This window comes from Pleurodeles waltl, chromosome 4_2 (assembly GCF_031143425.1).
Source record: "Pleurodeles waltl isolate 20211129_DDA chromosome 4_2, aPleWal1.hap1.20221129, whole genome shotgun sequence".
Taxonomy (NCBI): domain Eukaryota; kingdom Metazoa; phylum Chordata; class Amphibia; order Caudata; family Salamandridae; genus Pleurodeles; species Pleurodeles waltl.
Genome location: NC_090443.1, coordinates 591,659,332 through 591,673,372, shown reverse-complemented (window position 1 = coordinate 591,673,372; position 14,041 = coordinate 591,659,332). Strand labels below are relative to the sequence as shown.

The window sequence follows — 14,041 nt, the reverse complement described above, 5'->3', positions numbered from 1 at the left end:
GGAAGCGTGGGTGAGTGGGTGAATGGATGCGTGGGTGAGTATTTGGTAACTGGATGGATGGGTGAAAATTTTTTTGAAAGAAAGGCTGGATAATAGATACTAAATGAATAGATAATAAATTGTGAATTTCAGAGAAAGACTGGATGAGAGAAAACAAAGCACTGTATTTGTTAAGCAAGGCAGATATGTAACCCACCCATCATGATTCATCAACCCCCTATCTGCCTATGGCATTTCACCACCCATGAGTGCAATATGGTTCAATTTGTGACTGTAGTGTTGGCCGTGCAATGTGCGTCTGCTTCAGTTAATGTGGCATTTACAAAGTTTTCAATGTATTGCAAATTGTACACACAAGTTATGTTTACCTTTGCCCACTCAGTCATCTCTTAGTATGCCACTCCTTTATTCCTTCCTAAATTCTTCCATCCCCACCTACCAAACAAACTGAAAAATCCATTTTTGGCACATGGCACATTTTTATGGCCATATGAAGTGTTTCCAAAATATATTTCTTGTTTTCCCATAACCAACTTATTTTATGCCTGTTCAGAATTTCTTCTTCAGACTTTCGTCTATATATTTACTGAATAAGCCAAAACTTAGGCACAAGATGAATCGATGATCAGCGACATCCCTCTATTCTATAGCAAAAGCTCTACCTACCTGCCTAATCCCTCTGTCTTACCCTGCGGTAGAGTAAATCAAGTTTCCTTTCCTTACTGCCCACAGAATGAATTTGTTGGAAAGAATTTGTGATGGTGGGTGGAGCCAGTGAGTCAAGTGGGACTAGAAAGTGCCCAATCTGATTTCAAGTTTGGCATAAGGGATTCTCTGTGAGGAACATATCAAATTCAATCTATATTGCCCATTCCTTTCCCTGTAGTGCAGTGCATCATTTTCCCCACTGTCAGCTTATGGCAGCCAAGATAATATATCTGCATTTTATTTGTGACATGTGTGAAGTATCTTATTGACTATTCATCTGCCTCTTTGGAATCGGGGTAGAAACTGATTGAAAGGCATTTGGAGAAGAGCAGGTATATTGGAATTAAAGATAGATAATTGTCAACTACAGCAACCCCAGTTGCAGACAGGAGCAAAGTACTCGAAGCACTAGCTAGTATGCCTCTATTAATTTGGCACAATAACTTGTACTCCATAGTGCATAGTACGTGACTCATCAATGAGAGGTAATTTCTTTTTTTCCCACTAGAAGTGTCTGTTTAGTTACTAAAAAAGCCTTAAACTGAAAAAAAAAAAATCACAGTTTTTTTCAGCTGCTGATACGGGTAAGAAAATAAAATTGGCCCTCTGACTCTCCTAATCATAATCAAACCAAATTCCAATGATCCTAGGGGACCACAAAGTACTGAACACAGTGGGAAGAACGTTTCAAGGGGAAAGAAAAAAAGAAAAAAAGAGAAGCGCTCCCAACTGTCCCCTATAGTATAAGCATAGGTGCTCCCGGCCCTAGAGGATTCTTCCCTTCCTCCAAAATCTGTGAAAACACAGATACAGAAAATTGTAAGTAAAAGGACCTAGGCACTCTCTAGCAATAAACTAGCCATTGCATTTTTAGAAATACACAATCCAACAATACATTAATAGATAGGAAACAATAATCCAATAAACTCCGTGCGTCACAGTCAATCCGTCTTTAATATGGCGAAAGGCAGCATAAGGAATCCATCATTCGAAATAAAGGGAAAAGAACAACAGCCACGAAGAACAGCCAACACGTGTTTCGTCATGGGGAGTATATTCCCCTTGACTTTTTCAAGGAGATTTCTCCTCTATATAGATTGGAGAGCGGGGGGCCAACCTCAGCGGGGGACAGCGCCAGAGAATAAGCATGGCACGTGGTGCGATGGTGAAGGGCAAAATGTATGCTCACAGTTGGCGTATAGAACGGTATTTAAGCCATCTAAAGCAAATGATGTCCGTGAGGTCAGGCTGAAATGGTTACACCTGAGAAGAATGGCCACGATAAGCCTCCTAGTAAAGTATACCGTGCTCGGGACTGTCCCTTCACCATCGAACTTCATTTTTGACGACCTAATCTACAGTAGACATCAACAGCACTGAGTGGATCATCCAGAAGTACAACACTTTGCTCACTATACAAGACGCGTGCCATGCTTATTCTCTGGCGCTGTCCCCCGCTGAGGTTTGCCCCCCTCTCTCCAATCTATATAGAGGAGAAATCTCCTTGAAAAAGTCAAGGGGAATATACTCCCCATGACGAAACACGTGTTGGCTGTTCTTCGTGGCTGTTGTTCTTTTCCCTTTATTTCGAATGATGGATTCCTTATGCTGCCTTTCGCCATATTAAAGACGGATTGACTGTGACGCACGGAGTTTATTGGATTATTGTTTCCTATCTATTAATGTATTGTTGGATTGTGTATTTCTAAAAATGCAATGGCTAGTTTATTGCTAGAGAGTGCCTAGGTCCTTTTACTTACGACCACAAAGTACTGCTACTGTGCCACCCACTACCTACTTTTGAAGAAGTGTTTGCTCAGAGCATTGTTTACAATTTGCCTTTTATTTTTGTTTTTCTCAATATAGTTACGCCTGCTGGTGGATCAGCACCACCCACCAGGCAGGAGATAGCAGCCTGTCCACAGCGGCAGAGGCTGGAGAGTATAAAGGATGCATACCGGCGCCTTGTGGTCCTTGAGGAGGAAGAAGGGGAAATAGCTGCCTCTGACCCACGACCGAGTTCAACAGCACACCAGCCCCAGCTTCCTGGCCATTACATTGCCGGTGCGGCCGCCACCTGTCAGGGTCCCTGACTTCACCGGCGGCTTCCCCTTTCCACTCTGACAGGGCATTGCTTCACCATTTCCTGCATTGGATTGGAGGTCTGGAGAGCCGACTCGCCAGGGTCGAGCAAAGCCTAGACCAGTTCTGGACCCAAATAGACAATGCCCTCTTCTGACTTCTTTTTTAATTTTTTATTTTGGTGGGAGGGACTTGTAGGTAGAGGGTGGAGGGAGTTGAGAGTGGGTTTCACTTTGGACTTTCTTTGGACTTTTTGGGGGCAGGGCTATTTGTTTGGGGAGAGGGGTGGACCTGTTGTGACAGGAAAGGGTGTGTTTTCTATTTGTTAAAAATAAAAGAGGATCATTTATTTTACTTCATTTATGACTCAAATGTTTATTTTGGTGTTTTGGTTTGCACTGCTGCTTTTAATGTAGTCTGTTTTTTTCAATCTGATAAAAAAGTGAATGTCATTTAATTATACCCTTGCTCTCCTGCCCTCTGCAACTACATTGACATCTACGGGATGATTACCATTGCCTATTTTGCCTACAAAAACCTAGTACACACAAACAACATCTTCTGCAGTATAAGTTAATTACTAACTAAACAGGTTAATGTCAATCCATGCTTCTTCTCTTGCCCGAATAGATGAGGCACCCTATGAGCCCCCAACACCAAAGGCTCTACCGCATGCCACCAAGCCACCCTCAAGGACACACAAGGCCCTTTCTCCTGTCACAACTGCACCTTCACCTGCCCTTGCACACCTCAGTGCCCCACCCCGAACCCAGCCGGACACTTCAGATGCATACTTCTTAACACGTGCTCCCTCGTCAATCACGTAGTATAATGATGGGACCTCCTCAACTCTATCGCCCCTGACATCACCTTTCTCATGGAGACCTGGGTAACACCCATCTCAGCCCTGGACATCACCACCACCATCCCAGATGGCTACAAAATTGTCCACAAAGACTGCATCAACCAACCATGAGGAGGCATCCCCATAATCTGCAGGAACACACTCAGACTCACGACCATCACCGAGGCCCAAACCCAGAAAACCACCGCTGAGCACCTGACCTTCCAAATCCAGACCAACCCAAATACCTCTCTCCATAGCACCCTTGTCTACAGACCTTCTGGACTCTGCCCCCAGTTCAGTGAAGCCATTGTCGACCTCATCACCCCCCAAGCCCTCACCTCCACTGAATACTCCCTCCTCTGTGACCTCATCTTTCACCTCGAAAACTGCAATGACTCAAGCACCATATCCATCCTGGACAACCTCACCACTATCGGACTCAAGCAACGTGTCAACCTCCCCATCCACTCAGCAGGACTCATACTTGACCCCGTCTTCTCTGCAGAAAACAACATCTCTCTCTCTCTCACACCTCTGAACACTTCTGGACCAATCATAACTGTGTCCACTTCACATTTACCATGACCACCATACCCCCCACCATGACCCCTGACCCCCCTGCAAGAACTGGAGCAAGATCACCGAAGCCCAGTTCACTGATACACTCAGCCTCTCCCCTCCGCTGGAGACTATGGATGCAAACGACTCATCTCGCAACCTTCACCGCTGGATGACCGACTGTACAAACGCTGTAGCACTCTAAGAAAACTCATCTGAAATAAGCACCACAAGAAACCCAGCTGGTTCACAACTGTCCTCCAAAAGTCTAAATGCACCTGCAGACAACTCAAATGAAAATGGAGGAACTGTAAAAATATGGCAGACCGCACATCATACAAAGACGTAGTCACTGTGCACCACCAATGCATCAGAACCTCCAGTAAGGCTGCCATCCAGGAACGCATCAGCACCAACACACACATCAGCAAAGAGCTTTTCAGAATAGTCAAGGAACTCACAAACCCCGGCACGGACACCACAGAAACACCCTCCTCTCAAGACCTCTGAGATAACCCTGCCACATTTTTCAACCACAAAATCTAGGACATATACGAAGGGTTCGAGAGCCAAATCCCACCTCCACCATGGACCAGCACCACCACAGACTCCACCACCTAGCCTGCTATGAGCCAATTGACTTCCATCTCCCCAGAAGGGACCCAAAAGCTTATGGGCTCTATCCACTCAAGGGCACCCTCAGACCTGTGCCCACACCACATTTTCAACCAGCACCACCATCACCTCAGAGCTGTGCCCGACAATCAACCAGAAACTGTTGCGGGAACTGTGTAATCAGGTGGTATAAAATGATGGTTCATTTTGGTTATGGGGTGAGGTGAGAGACTGGTCCTTCTCACTGTTACAACTACACCAAACACATGTTCAGCAGGCACGCTGGCTACAGAACAAGCCAGACACTTTATTTCCAGCCTTCAGAGCTCTGGCCATTGCTGCATCTTCTCATACCGATTTTAATCTACATACATCTTTTTTGGGTCATCCAGATACTCCTGAAACATGCTCTGAAGTATCATTGGTGCTGCCACTTGCTCAATCCCTTTTGCATTTGCCTCTGTACTGGACATAAAACCTACCACTTGAAACCAGGCTAATGTAGAGGTTGGGTCCAATTCTTCTGATGCTGTTGTTGTTGCTGTTCTTGCCAGTTTTGGGTGCTGTGAGACAAGACTGCCCTCTCTGGAAGTTGAAGGCAGCACCCCAAAAACCGCAGAGTGGGTTTCTAAGTTCCAGCCATTCTTCTACCAGTTCTCCAGCTAGCTCAACAATACACTGCTTGTATTTTAAAACATCCCCTTTAGAAAGAGGAATGAAAGTGAGAAGGTTTTTTTGTAGCGTGGATCAAGTAGGGTGGCACAGATGTACTCTTTGGATGAGATAATGTCTTTTCATCCTCTGCCAAGCAAAGGACTAAGCTCTCGAATAAAGCATGCCCTTTTGGGTTTTCGTTGACACCTCTGAGTGTGAACCTTTCAGACAACTTCTTTAGCTGCTCATGTAACAGATGCAACAAAGGGATAGCTTGGCCAGTCGTACTGATCTCCTTGCTAACGTCCTGTGTGAAAACCTCAAAAGAGTGCAGAATCTGTGTCAGGCATTTGACTAGACCCCATTTGTCCGCATCCATGATCATAGCTTTCCAAATTGCCTCTCCTCTTAGAATGACATAGTCATTTATCTGTCTGTATTGCTTAAACAGACTTTGCAACACATACTAGGTTGAGTTCCACCGTTTTGGCACTTCCTGTATCAGGGCTTTATCTGGCACTCTGCTGCCATGCTGAATAATCTGCAACTTCTGTTGGGCTTTAAAAGAATGGCTGAAATGAGTGCAGATTCATCTGCAGGTGGTCAATATGTTGCTGACTATGTCTTCTTTTTTTAGAAGGTTTTGCACTACCAGGTTGATGTAGTGCACCAAACACAGGACCCTGAAATAGTTACCATCTGCCATGGCTTTGACTATCTTACTGTCATGGTCTGTGGCAGCAAATCCAATTCAGAGACCTCTGAGTCAGAGCCATTCAGATGCTTTGCTATTAAATTTGTCCAAGATGTTTGCAGCTGTATGTGATTTCCCCATGACGAACATGGCTATTATTGCATGCCGCCGAACACTCTTAAAACTTTCTTTAGGGACAAGACCTGTAGAAAGCTTGTGCTTTATCCCCACCAAAGAGATCTAGTGTGCAGTAATGCATGTGTAATCAGTAGCCTGCCAACTGGTCCACATATCTGTCATCAGGTGGATAATACTGATAACACTTAAAGCAAAGCTTGTCCAATCAATTGCAGCACATTGTGATGCAGCGCTTCAACAGCAACTCAGTCAAAATAGATCCGACTTGGAACTTTCCATTTTGGGCAGATGGCTGCCACAAACAAAGAATCCCACTCCTTCTACAAAAGAAAAAAGGAGGAGGTCCAGCACTAAACGTTTTTGCCAGCTTCCCAATGCTTCCCAATGTTCAAACTTGCCATTGGGTATTTGCGGTCGTAGGGCCCCTCTTGCTTATACGTGCCCATAATTGTATTCTAGATTTACTTCTTTTCTGGGGCCATTGACAGAGGTGACATTTGAGACGTAGGTGGTGGTAGACTCAATGTGTCACGCTGCAGTCACCATATGCTGTGGTGTCTCCACCTGACTCTGAGTCTTCCTGTGCCATTGTGAGGTCACTGATGCGGGTGATTCTGGTACACTGCTGGGGACAGGGCTGCTTTGCTTGAGGATGTCACCCTCTTCTGCCTCATCTTCCACTGTGGTTTGACCAGGTTTAGCTGACGTTTCCCAGCTCTCTTCAGCTTTACCACAGCAACCACATTCAGCAATGTTTTTAGGCACTCCTCCCACCAGATTGTGTGATGTTTTTTCATATGGGTTATCTGGCCTCTAATACCATAATGTGAACCAGACTTACCTCAATGAACACTTGTGTGACAAATGGAGCATATCGCACTGTTCTCCTACGATTTGCTAATGAGAAAAAGGTCCCAAACTGGGGAGAAGTATTTTCTTACTAGGCCACTGCCAATGCCTGAAGAAGAACTGAAGGTAGGTGGTACATGTTGATTGCCTCTCTGCAGTGCAAACTTCTACTGTGGTATGGTAGGTGCAGGTCTCTGCCGCGGCCTTACAAGTATGGGAGCCACATCACTCGGAGCAGGTTGGATAGCAATGTCAGACTTCTTTGTGCCAGCTTCCACAATGCCTGGTTCATCATCATCCTCCTCATCATCATCTCCTTCCATGATTCGAAGGCTTGCTGGAATTTTTCTTTTCCCTTGCCTCTTCTGGCATCTACCGGTCCCTGCCCACTCCATGTCCCTATCATCGTCATCAGAAGTGGTGCTTGAAGGAGATGGAGGAGTAGTACCCTTCCTTTTTCTTGCTGGAAATCTGGGTGCCATAGATTCTAAATGTGGAGGTTCTTGCTCAGCAGGAAGCTTGACCTGCTGTTCTACTCCAACTTTGGGAAGATGTACTATTGCTAGCTGTGGCTGCTGTCTACTTTGATCTGTTTACTGAAATTATTGGGTACTACTCTATGAAAGGGACAAATCCAATTCAACGTCACTGCTTGTTCGCTTTTCCATGGTTGCAGTGGATGCCTCACTGACAGACATGGTCTTGAGCTTAGGTTGGGGTGGTGCGGTAGATGCAGAAGTGCTGCTCCTAATTTCCTTCCCGGAGGCCGGTGTGGCAGGGACATGTTTCCCAAAAAGGTTGCAGTTGGCACACCAGTGGTGGAAAGATGCTTCTTCTCACTGACCACTTTCTTGGGAGCAACTTTCCTTGGGGCCCTCTTAAAGCTCTCATTTGGCAGTGGCACTAAGCTGCACAAGCTGAAGAGATTTGAGGACCTAACTGTACAGGCCTCCTCTTTGGCAGAACTGGGGATGATGTGATGTCTCTTTTCTTGTGCACCTAAAAGCAACCAAGCAAGAAAAGCATGTAGTTAGTGAAATATGGCATTGTTGCAGGTTGAAATAGTATAATCAAATGCAATCTTAGTGTGGTTGGCTACTTATGTAATAAATACCAATTTAATCAAACATTGTAAAGTCAAACCATACCACCACACTATAAAATTTTATTTCAAACACGGAAGCAGAACATGCAGACATAACTTTTTGCTCTATCTCCATCTGTTTTAAAGAAGATGTGTGGTAGTCAGAGAAAGGTGCATGGGTAAAAGGAACAATCATTTAAAAACCTATGGCAGTAAGGTGGTCAAGGGGAAATGGAATAATCATTACAAAAATTAATTATGCTGCTGATTTGTCCACAGCCAGGATGTACAGGAGGAAATTGAATTATTGTACACCTAAAGAAACCAAATGCTGTAGTGCAGCTGTATGCCTTTGGTGGGTAGGTGGATGGATGAATGGATGGAACAATTGATGCGGATGGATGGTTCAAGGCAAAATGCAGAGTTAAATAAAATGAAGTAAATAATTGCAAAATGAGAAAATCTAAAACAATTGAAAAACTAAAAATTAAAATAAAACAAAATACAAATGATAAAAATAATAGAAAAAAAAATAATAGAAAATTAAAATATAAACTTAAAATAAACAAATAACCAATAATTAACAATGTTTGTATGTAAGCCAATGGCAAAGACACACAGGCTGGATGCTCAAAAAGGCTGCCAGCCACGTAGTAAAACAACAACATGGAGCAAGAAGGCAAGTCATCAAAGAACACATGCAAACCTGTGGCAGAAGTACACTGCCTGGATGGGCAAAATGGCCACCAGCAACATGGTCAGTCAACAACAACAAGGAGCATGGAGGCACGGAGAACAAAGAAGCACCCATGCAAGCCTATGGCAAACACAAACTGGCTGCATGCACAAAATGGCTGCCAGCCACATGGTAAAACAACAAGAAGGAGCAAGGAGACATGGCAAACAAAGAACGCATGCAAGCCCACGGCAAAGGGACACTGGCTAGATGGACAAAATGGACACCAACCACATTGTCAAACAACAAGGATCATGGAGACATGGAGAACAAAGAAAGAACACATGCAAGTCTATGGTAAAGGAACACTGGCTGCATGCACAAAATGGCTGCCATCCACATGGTCAAACCACAACTGCGAACATGGAGGCATGGAGAACAAAGAACACATGCAAGCCTAAGGACATAGACTGCATAAAATGGCCAGTGGTCACACAGCATAGAGAACAAAGACACATGATGGAAGATGAAAAACTCACACACACACAAACACACACACTGGCCATAAGGAGACTTGCTGGTAACAAAGAAGAAAACACTAACATTAATTCAGCAATGCTTAACATGAAAATTATCTGAGCTATAAAAATTTCACAACAACAGTACACTCATCCTCTTATGCCATCAAATATTACCACACAACACACACACTTTTTCCCCCAAAAAATGAAATGCATACAATAGCCACAATTTTTAATTTAATTGAATGCCATCCATGCCCTAAATAAAGTTTTAAAAAACTATATACCACTGAAATATTTATTTCATGCACTGATGACTACTAGTACTGGCCAACTGGCTAGATAGGCATTTGGAAATCTAGGCCACATAGCAAAATAGTATTGTAAATGTTACAAACATGTAGAAAATGACAGTAACTGAGCTGTGCAACAATTTATGTTTACAAAAGATGAAAAATCTGTGAAATGAAAATAAATAACTAGGCCTATACTCAAACTCCAGGCCACCCACCACTATACATGTTTTTAATGGAATTAAAGTGCAAAGAAATACTGATGCTTTCCCAAGCAAACAAACAACATGCTTATTCAATTGTTTTAGAACTTACTTGTGTGATTTCACAGAAACAAAGTCCTTAGGTCCAAAGGTATATCCATGAGACAAGGAGAGGGATCCTTCCATCTAGGGAGCCTGCTGGACAGGAACAGGAAGTTGGAGTCTGTGGGGTACTTCCTTCCTGGTTTAATTAAAAAAAAGGCTTCTCATTCTAAAAAATAACTTGAGGGGTCCATTGGAGAAAACAAATCTACTCAAAAACACTTTTTGACTAGATGTAGATTGTTGGACCTGGCTTTTTGACAGGGACATCCCCAAACTTTTTGCCTCCTTCCTCCTATTTTTTTCTGACCTGCTGTTGTTGGCTTTTGACCTCTGAGCACTTTACCACTGCTAACCAGTGCTAAAGTGCATATGCTCTCTGTGTAAATTGTACTATTGATTGGTTTATCCATGATTGACTATTTAATCTACCTGTAAGTCCCTATTAGAGGGCACTACATGTGCCTAGGGCCTGTAGATTAAATGCTACTAGTGGGCCTGCAGCACTGGTTGTGCCACCCACCTCAGTAGCCCCTTAACCTTGTCTCAGGCCTGCCATTGCAAGGCCTGTGTGTGCAGTTTCACTGCCACTTCGACTTGGCATTTAAAAGTACTTGCCAAGCCTAGAACTCCCCTTTTTCTACATATAAGTCATCCCTAATGTGTGCCCTAGGTATCCCCTAGAGCAGGGTGCTGTGTAGGTAAAAGGCAGGACATGTACCTGTGTAGTTATGTGTCCTGGTAGTGTAAAACTCCTAAATTCGTTTTTACACTACTGTGAGGCCTGCTCCCTTCATAGGCTAACATTGGGGCTGCCCTCATACACTGTTGAAGTGGCAGCTGCTGATCTGAAAGGAGCAGGAAGGTCATATTTAGTATGGCCAGAATGGTAATACAAAATCCTGCTGACTGGTGAAGTCGGATTTAATATTACTATTCTAGAAATGCCACTTTTAGAAAGTGAGCCTTTCTTTGCACTAAAATCTTGTTGTGCCCTTCAATCCATGTCTGACTAGGTTTAGTTGACAGCTCCTTGTGCATTCACTCAGACACACCCCAAACACAGGGCACTCAGCCTCACTTGCATACATCTGCATTTTGAATGGGTCTTCCTGGGCTGGGAGGGTGGAGGGCCTGCCCTCACACAAAGGACTGCCACACCCCCTACTGGGACTCTGGCAGACAGGATTGAGCTGAAAGGGAACTTGGTGCATTTCTTAGAGACTCTTTGAAGTCACCCCCACTTCAAAGGCACAACTTAGTATAAAACAGGGCCTCTGCCCTACCTCATCAGACACTTGCTGGAGAAGAAACCTGAACCAGAAACTACATCCTGCCAAGAAGAACTGCCTGGCTGCTCAAAGGACTCACCTGTCTGCTTTCTCCAAAGGACTGCTGTCTTGCTGTTGCCCTGCTGCCTTGCTGAACTCTTGTCTGGCTGTGAAAGTGCTCTCCAAGGGCTTGGATAGAGCTTGCCTCCTGTTCCTTGAAGTCTCAGGACCAAAAAGACTTCTTCCTTTCACGTGGACGCTCCGTGCGCCGAAAATTTCGACGCACAGCTTGTTTCGCGGCGAGAAAAACGCCGCACACCGACGCTGATCAACGCAACGCCCTCGGGACGATCGAGACTTCGACGCACAACCTCGCAAGGACAAAGCCGCCCGACTTCCAAGGAGAAATCGACGCGACGCCTACCGTGAGTGCGAAACTTTGACGCACGGCCTCGCAAGGACAACGCCGCCCGACTTCCAAGGAGAAATCGACGCGACGCCTGCCGTGAGACCAAAATTTCGACGCACGGCCTCGCAAGGTCAACGCCGCCCGACTTCCAAGGAGAAATCGACGCGACGCCTACCGTGAGATCGAAACTTCGACGCGCAGCCCCGCAGAACGACGCGCAGCCGGAAAATAAGCAGGAGAATCCACGCACAGACCCGGGACATCTGGTAATCCCCGCGATCCACAAAAAGAGACTGTCTGCGCGCCGGAAAACGACGCCCGACTTCCCCGCGTGGAAAAGAACGACGCAAGTCTGTGTGTGCTGAGGAGAAATCGACGCACACACCCCTTTTTCCACGCATCTCTTCTCCTGTGGCCCTCTGAGGAGATTTCCCACCAGAAACCAGGTACTCTGTGCTTGAAAGACACTTTATTGCTTTTTAAAAGACTTAAAGACACTTAATATCACTTTTCAGTGATATCTTTACAAATTTGTATTGCAACTTTGATCGTTTTGACCTACAAGTACCCAGATAAATATTCTATATTTTTCTAAACACTGTGTGGTGTATTTTTGTGGTGTTATACTATGGTGTTGTATGATTTATTGCACAAATGCTTTACACATTGCCTTCTAAGTTAAGCCTGACTGCTCGTGCCAAGCTACCGGAGGGTGAGCACAGGCTGATTTTGGATTGTGTGTGACTTACCCTGACTAGAGTGAGGGTTCTTGCTTGGACAGAGGGCAACCTAACTGCCAACCAAAAACCCCATTTCTAACATTGGTGATCAGCGGTGAGGATAGGACTTGTGTTTGTGCAGTGACATACAGTAGCTAAGTATTTCACTACCTACCCACAGTTGAAGGTCAACTTGATTTTTTATCTCTTTTTTGACTTTTGGTCTCTGATGTCCTCCTGGATATACTATTGATATTTTGGACTTTGGATTTTGGTTTTTGCTGGTAAGATCCTATCAGAATGGGATCGCTTACCTACTTATTCTTTTTGCCTACTGACCACCTCACTAAGGCTGACCTAAGGAAGCTTTGCAGAGAATGTGGCCTTCCTGTAGCAAAGAGATCTACTAAAGCAGAGATGCTACATGCCTACATAGTCTGGGAGGAAGACAGATGGGCAGAGAGAGAGGCAGCAAGAAACCAAATGACTAAGTACCCCTCAGAGGAGGAGGAGGACGACTCAGATGAGGAAAGAGACCCAGTGAAAAAAGAATGGCTCATGGCTCAAGCACGGTGGATGGAAGAGCTAGATGAGTTTATTGAAAGGGCTGAGGCAGCAAGTCTCTTAGCCCTGGAAGAAGAAAAGATTGCAGCTCAAGAGCTGAGCTGTAAAGAGCTGAAACTGGAGGCCGGAAGGGCTGAGTCCAGTTCAGATGGTGGCAGCAAAAATCTTGCATCTAGTACTGCTGAAGAAGGGCACAAGCCCAGAGATGTGGTACCCAACTTGAAGAAGAGAGTTGACACACCCCAGGCGGTTCAAGGGTATGAGGTAGTTCCCGTTATGCACAGGGTCCCTGAGAAGGATTGGGGAACTGGCACAGGGAGTCATATTCCTACTGGGGGGAGGGACACTTTACTGACTCTAGCAGAGAGTGACAGAGAAAAGGGTTCCCCCCTGGTGGACGTCCTGGATATAGAGTGTAGAGACATCCCAGAAGAGTTTGGGTTGAGTGTCAGGGACAGACAGAAACTGTCTCACCAGTCTCAAGAGGGTGATGTAGAGTGCTTTTCCAAGGCTGAGTTACTAGGTGGTTGGGTGAAGGGTACTGTGGTTAATACATGTGAAGGGCAGAGTGATGTAATTGCTGGAGAGCATATGTCTGGTCCTTATTTTCCAGAGCTACGCCAACACCAGGTGGAGTGTGAGTTCTCTGACCCCAGGGAACTTACAGTGGAGGCAGACTTTTGGGTGAGTACCAGAGAGTCTGAAGAGGCATTTGGGGGTGCTCCTGAAGGGAGTGGTCTAGGTGGTTCCCGACCAAGTGAGGTGGGAGAGGATTGTAGTGTCCCAGGTAGGTCTCAGAGCCTAACCTGTACCGTAGGGCCACCTTTTGAGGGAAGCCCCGCAGTGTCAGAAGAACTTGGGGGGATGACTGTAGACAGCATCCCAACAGTTCTGGTGTCTGGCAGTACCACTCCTAGTGAGGGGGTGCAGAAGTCCAGACATAGGGTTGAGAGGGGGTGGCAGACCCCAGTGGAGGATCTTGAAAGTCAGGGGTCAGCTCTGACAGCAGAGCCCCCCAGGAATGACCCAGGTGAGACCGTTTCTGGTTGGGGGG

At 45.3% G+C, this 14,041-nt stretch overlaps 1 protein-coding gene across 1 annotated transcript in view; it reads left to right on the top strand.

The window, feature by feature from the left end:
• Positions 1–14,041, top strand: part of DPYD (dihydropyrimidine dehydrogenase) — a 3,199,941-nt gene that overhangs the window by 1,859,048 nt on the left and 1,326,852 nt on the right. The window lies entirely within an intron of this gene.